Source organism: Dendrobates tinctorius, unplaced genomic scaffold (genome assembly GCF_039654945.1).
Source record: "Dendrobates tinctorius isolate UK_male_01 unplaced genomic scaffold, ASM3965494v1 ptg000138l, whole genome shotgun sequence".
Taxonomy (NCBI): Eukaryota; Metazoa; Chordata; class Amphibia; order Anura; family Dendrobatidae; genus Dendrobates; species Dendrobates tinctorius.
The window spans coordinates 24,083,352-24,099,673 of NW_027361806.1; positions in this window are offsets into that span (position 1 = coordinate 24,083,352).

Genomic DNA, 16,322 nt, shown 5'->3' on the forward strand with positions numbered 1-16,322 from the left:
AAGCAAGACTGACTGCCAGCTCAGTGAGGGGTCAGATTACAGCTGCTTATTAAAATCTTTTGAGAGGCGAGGGGTAAGAGGAAAAAGCCGTGTAAAGTGGAAGTAAACACACCAATAGTGCTGCTGCTTATCTGATCACAGAGCTGGGTTCACATCTACACTGCTCAATATTCTATAATAATGTCCTTCTTGCAGAGAGCAACTGCTTTCCAGTAAGGGTTTTGCCTGAGACTAATGTTGTGTTCACAGCTACACTGCTTAATACTGCTTTACAATATACTTCATTCTACAGTTGCTTCATGTAAGTATTTTAACTCACCCTAATGCTGGAGAAACAGCTGTAAAGCTGCTACTTTATAGACATAGCTTTATCTCACCCTCAAAGCAGGATTCCCAGCCATATTTCTCAGTACTGCTTTTTATATTCTAAGTCCTGTTGCTACTTCTTCTGAATATGTACCTATACACTAAAGGATTGTCTTCTATGATACTATACCTGTGAAAAATAGCTAATTGTCATGATCTCAGTGTGGGTTTGACTCGCACACGTGGGGTTAATGTCTGGAACCAGTGCTGATGACTGGCATTTCTGGGGTTAAAGGTTGTGATCCCGATGCAGGCTTACCTGCACACCTGGGGCTGTGATTGTGGCCTCTCCCTGGTTCTGGGGGAGGCTTCTTATAGCCTCAGGACGCTCCCATCCCCGTCATACTTTCGCCCTTGGCATTGTGTGGTGACCCCTGAGTGTGTTTGTGCTGTGTTCTGGTTACTTGATTCTCTGTGTATGACTCGGCCTGTTCTCTGGATATCGCTTTGGATTCTGCCTGGTACCTCCTATGTCTGTTTGGTTTTGATCTCTGCTTGGCCCTGATTATCCACTCTGTCTCCTCCCTGGTACTTTACTGTGATCCTGTGTATGACCTTTGGCTTTGTCTGACCTCCCGTCTGTTTATCCCTCCTGTGCCTCGTTTGCCCGTACTGTTGTGACCTCCGTTTTGCCTGACTCTGAGTTGTTGTATGGTGTCCTGTCATATCTGAAAGCAGGACGCTAAGCCACGCCCCCTTGCAGTCACATGACCATAGGTCCTGTGCAAGCTTGTTCAGTTTCAGTGTCCGCAGGTCCCGTGCCTCTTTACTTTCCAGCGCTGACTGGTCCCTGACACTAATAGTTGAAGCACGCCTGGTCACCTCTGCTGCCCTGCTCCCCAGGTAACTCTTAGCACTGCTTCTGCACTCAGGACACGCGCACTGGCTCTATGAGCAAGTGTAGTGCGGTGTCTCTGACACTAATCACTTATACACAAAAGGTATGCACTCAAAATATTAAGAATCTTTATTTCAACATTATTTTAATTCTATTAAAATACAGGGAAAGTAAGTAAAGAATAAACAGCAGCATGTGAAATCAACCGCAGGCTATAAACAATTATCTAATATATCATATGCAAAAAGGAGATTATGATATATTGCCTAGTTAAGGTAAAGTATTTGATTAACATAAATAGAAGTCAAAAGACTCGTACCAATATATAGTGGATTGCACAAGCCCAATGCCTCAAGTATTAGGTATCAGTTAAGAATGTGACAAACAACAAAAAGTAATGGCACAATACTTCATACACATATTGACACAATGGGCATGCTGTTCCCAATGTGCGTTTCGCTTGAAGCTTTATCAAGAGTGTTCTGCCTTCTCCCACATATGACGCTGTGTAGATTCCAGCATACGGCTAAACCTTTCATCCACTCCTAGAAACAAGACTGTATGGGTGCTTAAGTCTATTATTTATTGGGATGATATGGACAGCAATGGGAGATGATAACAGATGGTATAGTAGATGAGATTGGTGAACACAGTAGTAGATGAGATCAGGGGTTGTTGTACAAAGTTGAAGATGGTATCAGAGATTGTTGAACACAGATATAGATGATTCAGGTTAAAAACTATAAGAAACAGATAAAGCAGCACGTCAGTACTGGCAGACAATATACAATACATCAGTACTGGCAGGTAATCACAGCAATACAGGGTATTATCACAACAGTAACAATGATACACGATACTGTTATCATGCATTATATAAAAGCTGAGTAACATAACATACACAGCAGCAAAGGAGAAAGACATATCTAACACAACTCATGGCTGCCAGCTTTGCATTCACTGACCAGAGGATGCATAACTATCATGCAGTGTATTAGCATTACAGGAGCTGAACATACACTGCAAACATCATGAGGAATGCATTATGGCCAGCTAACAGAGATGCATAACATATATTCATAAATGCATTAAACCTTACCGGTATCCGCTTGTTATAAGCAATGGTTTTGCAGAGCTGAGCTGAGCACATGTGAGCTACTCAGAAGACGGCTGAAACTGGTTACATGTTGTTGACCAGGGCAGGAAGAAGGGTTGGTTCAGAACAGTTAACCATTTTGGGGGAACAGAAGATTCCAAACACATGAATAAAAAGGAGAAAGGCAACTTATGACACCTACTGGCGATAGCCGAACAGCACTTAAAAATATCTTGCTGCACAGAATGGGCAGATCAATGAGTACAATACTACAAACAGCGAGTCCTCTTTTTTAACCAGCCCCACAACAATGAGGGATACAAAAGCACGAGGGAAATAATTAATAGCTATAAATCTATGTCAAATTCTCCCCCATGGGTAAGTAGATGTCAATATAGCTTCAATACTAATTACCAAAACAAGTGAAGGAGGGAGTACAGAAAAGAGGCCAGTGTTGGTGTGTGCTGCATGGAGCACATCACTGGCACATACAGTGCTCCCCATAAATGTGTACACTCCCTTTGAAAAGTAAGATTTTTATCACTATCTCACTGAACACAAGAAACGATTTCCAAAATTTTGACAATTCTGAGTTTCATAGAATATTTTTAAATCTGTAACCTGACAGTAAGGTTAATAATATAACTTTTGTTACTAAATCTTCAGTTTTACTCAAAATTAGTTTATGTAAAAATGAGTACACCCCACATCAAAAACTCCTACATCAAGTATTGTGTATGACCTTCATGATTTGTAAGGACACCAACAAATCTCCTTGGCCTGGAAGGAACAAGTTGGCGACATATGGCAACATTTAACTTTTTCCATTCTTCAGAGCTCGATCTTCTGGAGCCTGGATGCTGGATGGAGAGTGGTGACAACTGGTCTCTGCAGAGCTCCGCACTGGTGTCCGGTTGTCAGGAGACACTTGGCCACAGAGTCACTTTCACCCCGTTCTTCAGAAATGCAGCAGATTTATATTTTGGGTCATCGTCATGTTGGAAAAGTGATGGCAGATAGTTGTGGAAAGTTGCCTTATGTGTTGTGGATCTGCGCACAGATAATTGGGGAAGTTCGGACTTTGTTCTGCCAGGCAGCAACAATAAAAATAATAAAGTATAAAAAAAAACAACTTTCATGTTTCTCCCTAATCACTCAGTGCTTTGTAAAAGCTGAAACTTTTCTAATATCCCAAAGATGTCATTATGTCTGCGCCAAATCTTCGTGCAGCTGAATCCCGGCCGTCACTGAATACACTTTTTCTTTTTTTTCAGCCTTCCATGATCTCATTGTCATTTAAATGAAACCTGGACGATCTAAATATCACTAATCCCCTCTTTAATGCAGGTTTAATTCTGAAAAAACTTGTATCGCTGTTTCTTAATATTTCCTGAAGCTTCTTTGTAAATCTTATTGCTCCGATGTCTCCATTTAAATGGATCGTTTTATTTGACAAATTCCTTGTCCATCTCTGACTGGGAAAACATTTTATATACCATAACAAAGAAAAAGGATGACTTAAGTAATAGTAACGTAGCTTTGCTTAAAAGGGTTGTACACTTAGAAATATCTGCTTTTCTTTGTTGGAAGCACCCCTAGGTGATAAGAAAAAGGTCCCTCACAGCTGGAGCTCATCCGTGATCGGCTAAAAACAACTGAAACCGTCACTGAAAGGTAAGAAAGAAATTTTGGCGAGTCCCAAAAATAGATAAAATCCTCAAATTTATATCAAATATTTTAAAAGATCATATAGGTTGGGGATCCATCTCAATGCGTTTCTGGCAAAAGCCAGATCTCAGTGAATAAGGGCTTTTGCCAGAAACTTGTTGAGATGTATCCCCAACCTATATGATCTTTTAAAATATTTGAAATAAATTTGAGGATTTTATCTATTTTTGGGACTCAACAAAATTTCTTTCTTATGATAAGTCGCAAGTCACAACTATTGGCTGGAGTCCCACTACATTGCAAGACGAACTGAATCATAATATAGGACACGGTGAGGCTATCTTTTTTTTGTTTGTTTTACCTTGTCACTGAAAGGTATTTAAAGATACTGGTAAATGTAAAGGCTATGGACAACGTTTGACATGGAAACACTGATTTTTGCATGTTGGTGGTTACATTTAATTGATAAAATTGCACTGACTTCCAATTTGCAACCTTCACTAGTTTTCAGACCCCTTATGTGAATTTCGCAGTCTAATCAAGTTTCAGATTTTTGTGGGAGTGTCTCTCCCAGTAATGTAGGCTGAATGTGAGGTTTGTATGTCCCTCCCTGTAATATAGGCTGGATGTAAGGTCTGTATGTCTCTCACAGTAATATAGGCTGAATGTGAGCTCCATGTGTCTCTTAGCAATATAGGCTGGATGTGAGCGCTGTGTGTCTCTCTCAGTAATATAGGCTGGATTTGAGCTCCATGTGTCTCTCTCAGTAATATAGGCTGGATGTGAGGTCTGTGTGTCTTTCCCAGTAATATAGGCTGGATGTAAGGTCTGTCTATCCCTCTCAGTAATATAGGCTGGATGTGAGCTCCATGTGTCTTTCCCAGTAATATAGGCTGGATGTGAGGTCTGTCTATCCCTCTCAGTAATATAGGCTGGATGTGAGGTCTGTCTATCCCTCTCAGTAATATAGGCTGGATGTGAGCTCCATGTGTCTTTCCCAGTAATATAGGCTGCATGTGAGGTCTATGTGTCTCTCCCGGTAATATAGGCTGGATGTGAGGTCTGTGTGTCTCTCCCAGTAATTCACACTGGATATGAGCTCTGTGATTCTCACTCAGTAATATAGGCTGGATATGTGGTTTTTGTGTCTCTCCCAGTATTATAGGCTGAATATGTGTTTTGTATCTCTCCCAGTAATATAGGCTGGATATAGTAACATAGTTTTGAAGGCTGAAGGAAGACCTTATATCTATCTAGTTCAGTTTATTTTCAGTGCAGCTGTTCTGCATTGTTGATCTTGGGGAAGGCAAAAAACCCACAGAGTAGAAGCCAATTTTCTCCATAGGGAAAAAAATTCCTTCCCCTAAGCTGGGTCAACCATCTACCTATAATATTCTGTTATTCGTAACCTTCTATACTGTTACTCACAAGAAAAGCCTCCATTCCTTTCTTACATTCATTCAGTGACTTGGCCATCACCACTTCCTCAGGAAGAGAATTCCAAAGCCTCACTGCTCTTACCGTGAAGAACCCTCTTCTATGCTGGTGCAGAAATTGTCTTTCCTCCAAATTGTCTCTCAGTAATATAGGCTGGATTTGAGCTCTATGTTTTTCCACCAGTAATGTAGCCTGTGTGTGAAGTCTAATGTATGCCTGATGTGAGCTCTGTATGTCTCTCACAGTAATTTAGGCTGTATGTGAACTCTATGTGGTTTTCCCATTAATAAAAGATGAGTTTATGTTTAGGAAGTCATTGACCATTATTCTGTGAAGCTGTACTCTTCCTTTTACTTTAGTAACCAATTTCAGTCAGCGGCTGCTAAAGGCAAGCCCGGACGCCTGCCCCAAAGGGGCTACAGGGAGGGCGCACATGACTAAGGAGGGATGCTAGGCCTGAGGGTTAGTGAAGGGTTAAGGTGTAGTGCTTTTGTGTTTGTGGGGTGGAGCTATGGGGCTTATGGTGCAATGTGAGTTGGCAGGGAGTGGTCAGTTGTGGTCAGTTGTGGGATGGATATATAGGGAAGAACTGTGGGGGGATGGTCATTCCTTACCTTGCAGACTCCTGAATCGTCAGCCCCTCACATCTGGGACTTCAGCTTGAATCTTTGGATCCAGAAGATGGAATACCTCGTGGCACAAATGAAGAGGATGATGGAGCAGCGCGGCCAGCAGTGGATGAAGGAAAATCTGCAGCGATGGTCCGGTGATGGCGACGGCGGAGAAGATGGGACCTCTCTGCCTCCGAAGCGGCAGCGACGATCACGGCCTCCTGAGCACCTTAACCTTAAGTTTGCAGCGGAGGATGAGCCCCATTAGCAGACCTGTTGCAGAAGACATCGTGGGGCCGGAGCCAAAAGTCGAGAAGCAGGCAGCAAGACAGCGGGGCGGTGAGTGACGTGGCCGGCCTCCCCTCCATTTCGGATCGCGGCACACAGTGGTGACGCGCACGTCGCGGCCACGTTATCCGGCGTGGTCATCTGACCCGGCGCGGTCATCGCCATCGGTGGACGGCGGTGACGTGACGTGGCAAGGAGCCCGGTGACGAGGTGGTGTGTGACGTCACCGGCCTCATTTTCTTTCTCGCGGCGCTGGGGGGAAGCCGGCGGTAGCACGGTCATGTGGCCACCCTTCTGCAGCCAAGGGCCACAGGTCATGTGGTCCGGCGTCGCGTTCCCCCGGCGTTGGGTGCCAGATTCAGGAGGTGTTGCCTGCGGCTGGAGCGCCAACCTCCTCCCCCCTGTTTGAGGCTCCGAGCCGGTGACTTTTTGACAAGCGTTCCCGGACGGACAGTCGGTCTGGACGCTGGCGCTGCAGCCCAGGAGGGCTGCAGTCGGCGTAGATCCATGGAGAAGATCGCAGTTGCGGTGCTTGACGCGGAGGACACGTGACGGCTGTTCCGTGGGGTTCCGTGGAGTCAGCCTAGTAAGTAAGGCTCACTTTAACCTTTATTAATGTCTAGATTATATTGGTTGGGAAGGGTGTTGCTACGTATGGTTTCGCACTAAGTTAGTAGTTGGTTTGTCACGGGGTTTCGGAACGATGCACGGCTGGTCCATGTGGCCAGCGTTCGAATCTGTGAGGGAACGGTTGCTTTTGGTCCAGGAGGCCGTTTTGTGCACTTCATGAGTGTTGGGTGGTTTTATTTTCATGCTAGTTTGTTTTCATGATAGTGGGTATATCTATAGTAAGTAAGGCTCACTAAGGCTCACTTAAACCTTTATTATGTCTAGATTATATTGGTTAGGAAGGGTGTTGCTATGTATGGTTTCGCACTAGGGTTGTAGTTGGTTTGTCACGGGGGTTCGGAACTATGCACGGCTGGTCCATGTGGCCAGCGTTCGAATCTGCGAGGGAATGGTTGCTTTGTGGTCCAGGAGGCCGTTTTGTGCACTTCATGAGTGTAGGGTAGTTTTTATTTTCATGCTATTTTGTTTCATGATAGTGGGTATATCTATAGTAAGTAAGGCTCACTAAGGCACACTTAAACCTTTGTTAATGTCTAGATTATATTGGTTGGGAAGGGTGTTGCTAAGTATGGTTTTGGGTGCACTAGGGTGGTAGTTAGTGTTGAGCATTCCGATACCGCAAGTATCGGGTATCGGCCGATACTTGCTGTATCGGAATTCCGATACCGACTTCCGATATTTTTTCAATATCGGAATTCGGCATCGGAATCGGAAGTTCAGTTGATTGACGGCCTGACGTCATCATGATGCGCAGTGTGTGCGCATCATGATGCGCCGTCATTTCGGGCCTTCCGGGGGTCTCTGCCGGCCTGCCGGGGGGCTGTGCCGGCCTGCCGGGGGGCTGTGTGGACTGCCCGGGGTCTGTACCGGCCTGCCGGGGGGCTGTGCCGGCCTGCCGGTGGTCTGTGCACCCTGTGGGGGTCTGTACCGGCCTGCCGGGGGGCTGTGCCGGCCTGCCGGGGGGCTGTGCTGATGTCCGGGGGTCTGTGCAAGCATCGTCCGATGGGACTACAAGTCCCATCGGGCGATGCCTGCTACCATGACAGTGATTGACACATTAGCCAATGATGGGACAGTAGTAGTCCCATCATCCGGCTAATGTGTTAAATGTTAAAAAAAAAAAAAAAATACTACATACATACTACATGCATGCTACATACATACTACATACATGCTACATACATACTACATATATACTACATACATACTACATACATGCTACATACATACTGCATGCTACATACATACTACATACATACTACATGCATGCTACATACATACTACATATATACTACATACATACTACATACATGCTACATACATACTGCATGCTACATACATACTACATACATACTACATGCATGCTACATACATACTACATATATACTACATACATACTACATACATGCTACATACATACTGCATGCTACATACATACTACATACATACTACATGCATGCTACATACATACTACATATATACTACATACATACTACATACATGCTACATACATACTGCATGCTACATACATACTACATACATACTACATACATACTACATGCATGCTACATACATACTACATGCATGCTACATACATACTACATGCATGCTACATGCATGCTACATACATACTACATGCTACATACATACCACATATATACTACATACATACAATACATTCATACAATACATACATAGACATACAGTACATATAACATAGAGTAACATACTTACCAATACTTGTCACATTGTTCCCCGAAGCCATTGTCTTTTCCGGGATAAATATTAACATAACAAACCACAAAAATACTCACCCACGATCCGAAGCAGTCCACGAGTGTGTCCCACGACGATCTTGGGTAGAGAACTGCAGCATCAGATGATGCTGCCGTTCTCTACGGGCTGCAGGAATCCAATGACGGAAGGTAGGTATCCTTCCGCACTGTATTCCTCCGCCACTTAAAAAAAAAAAGTCCCTAGTCTCACTTTATGCCATTGCTGTGTGGCATCATCTGATGCTGCAGTTCTCTACCCAAGATCGTCGTGGGACACACTCGTGGACTGCTTCGGATCGTGGGTGAGTATTTTTGTGGTTTGTTATGTTAATATTTATCCCGGAAAAGACAATGGCTTCGGGGAACAATGTGACAAGTATTGGTAAGTATGTTACTCTATGTTATATGTACTGTATGTCTATGTATGTATTGTATGAATGTATTGTATGTATGTAGTATATATGTGGTATGTATGTAGCATGTAGTATGTATGTAGCATGCATGTAGTATGTATGTAGCATGCATGTAGTATATATGTAGTATGTATGTAGCATGTAGTATGTAGCATTCATGTAGTATATATGTAGTATGTATGTAGCATGTAGTATGTATGTAGCATGCATGTAGTATATATGTAGTATGTATGTAGCATGTAGTATGTATGTAGCATGCATGTAGTATATATGTAGTATGTATGTAGCATGTAGTATGTATGTAGCATGTAGTATGTATGTAGCATGCATGTAGTATATATGTGGTATGTATGTAGCATGCATGTAGCATGCATGTAGTATGTATGTAGTATGTATGTAGTATATATGTAGTATGTATGTAGCATGTATGTAGTATGTATGTAGCATGCATGTAGCATGCAGTATGTATGTAGCATGCATGTAGTATATATGTAGTATGTATGTAGCATGTAGTATGTAGCATGCATGTAGTATATATGTAGTATGTAGCATGTAGTATGTATGTAGCATGCATGTAGTATATATGTGTTATGTATGTAGCATGTAGCATGCATGTAGCATGCATGTAGTATGTATGTAGTATATATGTGGTATGTATGTAGCATGCAGTATGTATGTAGCATGCATGTAGTATATATGTAGTATGTATGTTGCATGTAGTATTTATGTAGTATGAATGTAGCATGTATGTAGTATGTAGTATGAATGTAGCATGTATGTAGTATGCATGTTGTATGTATGTAGCATGTAATTTTTTTTTTTTTTTTTACATTTAACACATTAGCCGGATGATGGGACTACTACTGTCCCATCATTGGCTAATGTGTCAATCACTGTCATGGTAGCAGGCATCGCCCGATGGGACTTGTAGTCCCATCGGACGATGCCTGCACAGACCCCCGGAGCCTGCACAGACCACCGGCAGGCCGGCACAGCCCCCCGGCAGGCCGGCACAGCCCCCCGGAGCCTGCACAGCCCCCCGGCAGGCCGGCACAGCCCCCCGGCAGGCCGGCACAGCCCCCCGGAGCCTGCACAGACCACCGGCAGGCCGGCACAGACCACCGGAGCCTGCACAGACCCCCTGGCAGGCCGGCACAGCCCCCCGAAAGGCCCGTACAGACCCCAGAGAGGCTGTACAAGGGCAGGAAAGGGTTTTTCTTATTCCGATACCGGAAGTCCCATAGACTTGAATGGGACTTCCGGTATCGGAATCGGCGATACCGATACTTTTTTTAAAGATCGGCCGATACCATCCGATACGATACTTTGAAGTATCGGACGGTATCGCTCAACTCTAGTGGTAGTGTGTTTGTCTGGGGGTTTGGAAAGATGTGCGGCTGGTCCATGTGGACAGCGTTCGAATCTGTGAGGGAATGGTTGCTTTGTGGTCCAGGAGGCTGTTTTGTGCACTTCATGAGTGTTGGGAGGTTTTTCATGCTAGTTTGCTTTTATGATAGTGGGTATATCTATAGGTGACGACATCATTTCATTTTGGTTGGTATAATTGTGCTTGCATTCTCTGGGTGTTTGTGTATGACTGGTGGTGATTCCATGGCGGTTTGTGAGTAATTCAGGTGGTGATATGGATATTGGCAGAGCGGTGGTGGATAGCCATATCCATGCCGGTTTTATGGTTTATTGTTATAGGCATGGGGTCTTTTGGCTGGAGGATTATCACCGCGCCTAGTATTTGATAAGCGTTTGATAGTAGTTCACTGATGTGGTAAGCAGTTTTATCGCCGCGCCTAGTATTTGATAAGGGTTTGATGTCAGTTCACGGACGTGGTGAGCAGTTTGGGGAGTGCACCGGGCAGCTTAATCTTTCACGTTACAGTGGGGTGTGTGCTATTGCTGGTCAGAGGTGAGGGGGTAGGTGGTCGAGTTTTAATTACGGTGTGTTTTATTTATATGCCTCGGTCCGGGTTCGGTTCTCCAATAGGGGCTTTGAGTGTACTAAGGGTTTTCATGTTCACTAGGGGCATTATGGTTTGTTGCGGCAGACGTTCAGGAGAGGTCGAGATGCTTGGGACGGCAGATCTTTTGGGAACCTGCCTTTCTGGCAGCAATGGATGACATTTCCCCCGGGGGGCTTGGAGTTGACCTTTTACCGGATTTGTTTTCCTGGTTAATTTCTTGGGGTACGTAGATATTGCGTGGAGCTGGGGTTTTATGGTTGGTCAATGTCTGGTTGTTGAGGTCCGTGGTTTGGTTTCTGGTATTAGGGATGGTGGAGTGCTTATTTTCTGTTCATGGTCCAACCTGGGTCCGTGGTTTGGTTTCTGGTATTAGGGATAGTGGAGTGCTTATTTTCTATTCATGGTCCAACCTAGGACTACTAGGGATTATCTGGTATTAGGGAAGGTGGTGTGCTTATTTTCTGTTCATGGTCCAACCCTTGACTACTTAGGGTTTCTTCATGCTCTGGGCGTATTTGCGGTTATCATGTGTTTGGATAAGTCAACGTGTTTGATTCACCTGGGGCCCTATGTCTAAGTCAGGTTAGGTTAACGAGTACATCGTGTCAGGTCGGGGGTCGTTATTAGGTTCCCGTGTATATCGCGCTGCTGTTTTGGGGGTTGAGTTAGGTTATTGAATACGTGGGTCTACGAGCCACTGGGGGCTTTTGCATGATCTGCAGTCATATGGCGTGCTTACGGTAATTTGCTGGTCGTGGCTGCCCAGGGGCAGTTTTAACAACTTTTGTACGTAAGGACTGTTGGGTTCTCACTGCGGTTCTTTAGGGTTGCCGATTGAGCTTTTGGCAGACTGTATCGGGTGGTATTTGTTACAGCCGTTGATGGCAGCTACGTAGGAGTTTATTATACAGAGTGGGTAGTTTTCGTTACGATGGGCTAGGAGGTTTATTGTGGGTGCAGCTGGTCCTGCTTTGCCTTCTGGGTATACAGCTCTCCTTAGAGTCTTTTCTTTTTGGGTGCCCCCGGACGGGGGCTAGGGTGAAGTGTTGCGCAAGGATGATGCAACATTTGAGTTGGGTAACCCAGCATGTGCTTTACTGGTCTCGGGGGTCCTGGTTGGTGAACGGTTTGTTTATCCAGTGGGTGTTGTTCCATTTGTCGGGAATTCTGTATAGAGCATGAGGCACGACATGTTGTTTCGATGGCCGTGTGAATGGTCTCCCGCGTGGGTGTAGCCCGTCCGGCAATACATGGCTATGTCATTCATTCCGTTATGCGCACTTGTCAGGACCGGCTGGTATTATGGGGACACGGTTGTGGTGCAGCGCAGCTGCGGGGGAGGTCTACTTTAGGTAGTGGGTGAGCAGGTTGCAACTATAACATTACTTTCATTAATGTCGGGCTGGTGGTACGCCGTGGCAGGGGAAGCTAGTGCGATGTGCATTGACTTTTAATGATTCTAAGGACCTGGTAAATGTCCGTTTGGGGGTGTTTTTTGCGGTGCTTTAAGGCTGAGTGGTGGACAAGCATCGGGCACCGGTGAGTGCAATGTTTTGACGGATGGCCCGGGTTTATGGTGTCTGGGGTTTTTGGGAGACGTGATGTGTGTCTGAGTTTTCCTGGACTTCAGGTGGTGTGGAGTCGCTTTTCTTTCTTTTTGTGAGTAGTGTCGAGTCCGCAGTTCAGCGGGGAATGGGTGCGGAGTACATCTCACTTTTGGTAAGAGGGTGGGAACAGTAGTGTTGTGATTCTGGGTTCGAAGTGCACGGGTGATGCACACAATTAATTCGTTTCCGGGTCATGGTGATTCCGGGGTGGATTGGTTTATGTTTTCGAGTTGGGTGGATATTTTAAGATCGATGCTATCACGCAGGGTTGACGGGACCAACAGCGTTTTGGTACTGCACGTGTGTGGTGGAGACTTGGTCGCTGGGGCGTCAAGGGGTTTGATCTGAGACATCGGGCCTGAATGCTGTGGTTCATTTCTTCCTGCCTAGGAGGCATACTCGTGTTGTTGTTCATGACTACATAGTGGGTTTTACTGGGCATGTTTTTCAAGAATCTGTCGGAGGTTGGGGAACCAGTGTAGGTTCTGTTGTTACGTCAATAATGGTTGGCTTTGATTATTATCAGGTGGAGTGCAATTTTCTGCCTGGGAGCCGTGCTCGTGTTGTTGTTCATAGGGGCTCCTGTTTGGAATGACTACATAGTGGGTTTTACTGGGCACATTTTCAAGAATCTATCGGAGGTTTGGGGAACCAATGTAGGTTCTTTTGTTCACGGCAATAATGGTTGGCTTTGATTAATTATTAGGTGAAGTGCAATTTTCGGAGGCGCCTGCAATGTTGCGGTCTCAATGAGGCAGAGGCGGCGGCTCAAGTTGGGGACTGGTCGCGCAGGCGGTGCATAGGATTGGACGATGCGGTTGGCTAGTTGCAGGTCTTGGGTGTGGCTGACCTTGTTGTACTGGTGGTTTGGTGTAGGTTGGCATTGTGAGGTCTAATGGGGATCAGTTTTGATCGATTGGTCTTGGTACAGAAGCATTGGTTACTCGAGCCGCAGAGTCGGCTCGGGATGGGTTTTTTGGTGGTGGTACTCGCACGTACAAGGTGTCATACGTGCTCGCGGTGGCGGAAAGGAGGGGGGTATTTGAAGTCGGTGGATTGCACAAAGAGCGGGGGGGTGAACCCAGTGCAGGAGCGAGTTACCCCTGGTGGTGCAATGGTATACTTGGTTAAGGTGGGTCCCAGCTGTGCTGGGTCACAGCGGGACATGTTAACGTGGGACCCTGCTGTGCTGGGTCACAGCGGAGCATGTTAACGTGGGTCCCTGCTGGGCTGGGTCCCAGCAGGACATTGGTTGGGCAACACTCGGCTGGGTGTCCTCGAGCCGGTGTGGTGCGGCTGAGGGCACGTGGTGGAGCTGGTGTTGCAATCATGTACAATGGACTCTTCATTTACCCCCCCTCCTTTTGCTGGTGGTTATGTTTATGGAATATTTCGACCCTTATGGATAAAATGTTATTGCTTGTTTGGTGTTAATAAACGGGGCTGCTGTGGCCTTTTACATCCAATGTCACGCAGTCGTGTATTATTTAAGTTAAGAAGGGGTAAGTGTGGGTTTTGGGAGGGGTCATTACAGTGAAGCCGTCAGTCAGACTTTCCTAAGTCAAGCAAATGAAATCATCAAATGCATAAAAGGAAAAGTAGATGCACCTGACAAGAGCATAGTATTACCTCTATACAAATCACAAGTCAGACAATGCATGAAACATTATAGAACTGAAGTTATTATGGGACTTACAGTACTAAGGAAGATTAGTAAACTCCGATCTTCATCAGTTATGCAAATTAGGAAATCCTCCTAAAATCAGACATCTAAAGGGGGTTTTACACATAGCGATATCGCTAAAGCGTCACTGATTTTGTGACGCAGCAGCGATATTGCTAGCGATATCGCTATGTGTGATACTTACCTCAGACCGGCTCCCCCGCTGTATGTCGCTGATCGCGCAGCTCCATTTCTCGTCGGGCGCTTCCTGCTGGTGCCGATGAGTGACGCGTGGACGCGGGCGGGAGGACGTCAGCATCGCTGCGTGTGAAAGGTAAGTAACGACCGCTGCTGCGTCGCTGCATCGCTGTGAGATCTGCCTGTGTAGCAGCTCACTAGCGATCATTTAGCGATGCACCAGCGATCCTGACCGGGTCGTATTGTGGTCGGATCGCTGGTGCATCGCTAAATCTAAAGGGGCCTTTACTCCGGTCATGTGAATTTCTTTTGAATTCTTCAAAGTTTTTTCCTAAATGTTACCAATCTATACTTTTGTTTACATAAAGAAAAAAGTGCGGCTCCCCTGATCTATATCTACCGCTCTCATACGCCGGCCGCGGGGTGTCTGAGCCTTCCAGGAGAGGCTGCAAATGTCTTTTACAATCTACTTCTCCAATGTCATTTGGATTTAAGCTCCGATCCTTGTTATGATTTCGTTTCATCGTTCACTTTTATTATTTTGGCATTTCCAGTAAGAAATTGTGATTGGTGTCTGGGACGCGGATTCTTCGTTATAAATGTCAGCGTCTGAGATCAGACAATGGTAATAATACATCTGAAGACAAGTCATTTCCAAATAAAGCCGAAGACTAAGAGCCGCGTGTAAAGCAGCCGTCGCTACAGTGTGGAGTTCTATGGTTTGTTACAACCTTGAGAGACAAGAAGTAGAAAATGTTTCTTTTGTCAAATAGATAATTGCAGTTCTATCTGCGAAAGATATCTGAAGAAAAGAAAATGTAAGTTTCTGTATGCAAAGTCTTCTTCTACATACATCAAAGAAAAACTAGAGCAATTACCAAGAAGGAAGAGGAAAATGCAAGGAAATGGGAACCAAGATGGACGGGCAGCAGAACTGCCAGTGGTGAAGACTTCACGAGAAGGCGCTGGATGGTGCAGAGATCAGCGAATCCATCCAGATTCATTGCTCAAATTTGGAAGAGAAATTTGCATCAAACTTATTTGTTGCAAACTGAATGTTCCTTATTATACCATGAAATCTCTCAGTAATAAAACTAGGGTGTAAAGGAAAAGAAAGTCTAATAATGGCCCCCATGGCTGCCCTCTCAGTACACCTATTGGATCCTGTTACAGGTCAGCTTAACAATCATAACCTAATGCAGTACATCAGTATTGTGGCGTATTGTAAGAATGATCAGAGGATGGCATCGTCTAGTCCTCTAGTGGAACAAAAAAGTTAAAAAAAAATGTAACGAATTATAAAAAAGAAAAAGACTGTCTAAAATCTAATCTGTAGCCTTCTTGTGTAAAATATGTGTAAAGGATTAAAAATAAAGGAATAGTGCACAGAAATTGTATCGCCACGTTGGTAACAACCAAAAATATAAAGTGAACATATAATTTATGGTAACCCACATTGTAAATACTGCAACATATAAAGAGTTTTATTCTCATAGTCCTAAGTTTATGAAGGCTAAATACACTTCAGGATACTAAACACGACATCATCTATGATGGTAAGGTGCCATAACGATAAGAAGTGATGAAAGAACAGGAGGGTGAGGATAAAATATATCTTTATTAATGACCAATAATATAAAAGAACATATTAAAAAGACAGGGCAAGGGAAAGGCCTCCAATTAATGGGGAGGAAGGCAGCAAATAAATAGCACAAACAAATGCAATGTGGGCCAGTGAGATTGACAAATATGGCCG